Source organism: Mirounga leonina, unplaced genomic scaffold (assembly GCF_011800145.1).
Source record: "Mirounga leonina isolate KUSES-001 unplaced genomic scaffold, KU_Mleo_1.0 Mir_115, whole genome shotgun sequence".
NCBI classification, from domain to species: domain Eukaryota; kingdom Metazoa; phylum Chordata; class Mammalia; order Carnivora; family Phocidae; genus Mirounga; species Mirounga leonina.
Genome location: NW_023270268.1, coordinates 607,231 through 610,119, shown reverse-complemented (window position 1 = coordinate 610,119; position 2,889 = coordinate 607,231). Strand labels below are relative to the sequence as shown.

The 2,889-nt window shown below is 43.1% G+C and overlaps 1 pseudogene; it reads left to right on the top strand.

The window, feature by feature from the left end:
• The first annotated feature begins 302 nt into the window (after positions 1 to 302).
• LOC117999163 lies at positions 303 to 2,598 on the top strand (annotated as a pseudogene).
• The last annotated feature ends 291 nt before the right edge of the window (positions 2,599 to 2,889 follow it).

Below are 2,889 nucleotides of genomic sequence, written 5' to 3'. Positions count from 1 at the left end.
GAGCAGGGAGCCTGATGGGGGGCTTGATCCCAGGACTCTGGGATCATGACCATAGCCAAGGCAGACACTTAATGACTGAACCATCCAGGTGCCCCCCAGAAAATTTATTTGAAGAAATAATAGTTGGAAATTTTCCTAACCTGGGAAAGGAAACAGATATCCAGGTCCAGAAAGCAAAGAAAGCTCCAAACAAGATGAACCCAAGGAGGTCCACACGAAGACACATAATAATTAAAATATCAGGTCCTCCCCAGCCAGTGGTGGCTGGTAGGTGTGTGTGGCTGTGGGCAGCCATCTGGGCTATGGGAGTTGCTGACCAGTGGCTCCAGCAGCAATGGCAGCAACAGGGATGGCAGCAGCATCAGGGCCAAGAGGATGGTGCCAAGAAAGGCAGGAAATACAATGAAGTGTGCTGGGAAGGCAGGTATCCCCAGATCGTCAAGGAGAACAAGCTCTTCCAGCACTATTACCAGGAGTTCAAGAATGCCCAAGGGCCAATGGGACCAGGTCATGGAAGCACTCAGGGCACACCCCCCCCGCCACCCTGCAGCCACTTTAGATTACTGGTTACAAAAGCCACACAAAAAACTCTCTATTGCTTAAAGAACAAGTATTTCAAGAAATTGGAGAACCTGAAGTGGAAGGTCAGAAAGTTAAAGTTCCACAGCCCCTGAGTTGGTATTCTGAAGAAATTTCCTGGCACAAAAATTTAAGTGGAAAAATCTGAGAAGGTCTCCACAATTGAAAAAGTTTCACCAGTTTCTAGTTAGTGAAACTGAATCTGGAAAAATCAGTTGTCAAGAAGCTGTTAGCATGATTCCACTACTGTTACTTAATACTCACCCTCTCCGTAAGATCTTAGATATGTGTTTAGCACCTGGATCAAAGACCACACAATTAATTGAAATGTTACATGCTGACATGAATGTCCGTTTTCCTGAAGGGTTTGTTGTCACGATGATGAGGACAACAAGCGTTGCTATCTGCTCATTCATCAGGTCAAAACGCTGAGCAGCCTCTGCATCCATGGTGATCAACCATGATGTGTTCGGCATATCTAGATTCAAAATAGATGTAAATAGGAGGAAAGAGATTTTTTTCTATAATTGCATTTTATGTGATGTCTCTTGCAGTGGAGATGGCACTATGAGAAAAAAAGCAATGATGTCTGGAAAAAGTGGAAGACCTTATATAACTTGCAGCTGCATGGTTTATAGCTGTGGATTGCAATGCAAGACACTGAGAAGCTAGTGGAAGGTGGTAGGTTGGTGTCTTCTACATGTTCACTAAACCCCCATTGAAGATGAAGTGGTAATAGCATCTTTACTGGAAAAAAAGTGAAGGTGCTTTGGAGCTTGCTGATATGTTTTCTGAACTGCCAGGACTAAAATGGATGCCTGGAATTACACAGTGGAAGATAATGATGAAAGATGAACAGTGGTTTACAGAGTGGGATGATAGTCCTCACAGCAGACATACCCAGATTTGGCCTACCATGTTCCTGCCAAAGGACCCAGAAAAGTTACAGGGGATGCACCTAGAGTGGTGACCTAGAATATTACCACATCATCAAATACTGGAGGGTTCTTTGTAGCTGTATGAGAGAAAAAGTCTTCAATTCCATGGCACAAATGTCCACCAAAGCTGGAGGGTGAATCTGTGGTACCCAGAGAAACTGGTCCAACACTGCAAATCCCACAGAAGGAAAATTACAGACACTTCTGAGCTGGAAAGTTAACCAGGTAGCAGAATTGACAACACAGAGATAATGGAAAGAACTGAGAATTTAGAGAACAATGGAAATAAGAAAGATGGAGTGTGTGGTCCTTCTCCATCTAATAAAATGAAGTTATTTGGAAGAATTTAAAGAAGATTCATTTGTATTTATTCCTGTATAATTCCTGTATTATTTCCACCTATCCAGAAATTCTGTGTACTGGGTCCTTCATTCCTAAGATGAATTTGTTAACCCAAACTATGGAAGGGAAGAAAAGGCAACTCTACATAGTCTCCAAGGAGCTAAGGAATGTGCTGCTGAATAATAGTGAGAGGATGAAAGTTATAAACACTGGGATAAAAGTCTGGTGTTGGAATAACAGTGATGAAAAGTTTGATTGTGCTTTTCAGTTAGCACAAGAGGGAATATACACATTGTATCCATTTATTAATTCAAGAATGATCACTGTATCAATGGAAGATGTTAAAATTCTGTTGACCCAGGAAAATCCATTTTTAAAGAAAACTTAGCAGTGAGACATATAGCCAAACCAAGGACTTGGCTAGAGGGAGCATCATCCTGACGTACGACTCAGACCCTACTAAACCGGATACCCTTCAGTGTCCCATTGTGTTATGTGGATGGCAGGGAAAGCCTTCCATTTGGACTTTTATGCCCAAGAATGAATGGCTTCATTATCTCAGGATGATGGGGCTAGAAGTGTTGGCAGGATGAAGGAAGGGACTGTTCGGGTACACGAGAACACAAGCAGCTCTGGGCTGCCTGAGGACAAAGTGAGTGCCAAACATGGAGTGGAGCAGGCCACCAGCACAGACACTGTTGTGGGACCTGATCCATCAGGGGCTGCCCTGCTCCAGTGAGGACACCCAGGGAGAGCCTGCCTGGGCCTGGCAGGGGCCTTCACCTTGGTGTTCAATGCCAAACCCAGAACTTCTGACCTTTAAATATGTATTTTTGAAGACTGGAAACTGATGGAATGATAGAATAGTCTGTGAATGATCTCAGTACTGCTTTCATATATTTTTTTAACTTGTTAGAAAAGCTGGGTCCAATGTACCTATTGTAGGCAGTAGACTTTCACCATTAAAGTCTTACTTCTATCAAGAAACAAAACTGCCCTTGCAGGAATTTTCAGTTCCCTTTTGTTAGGC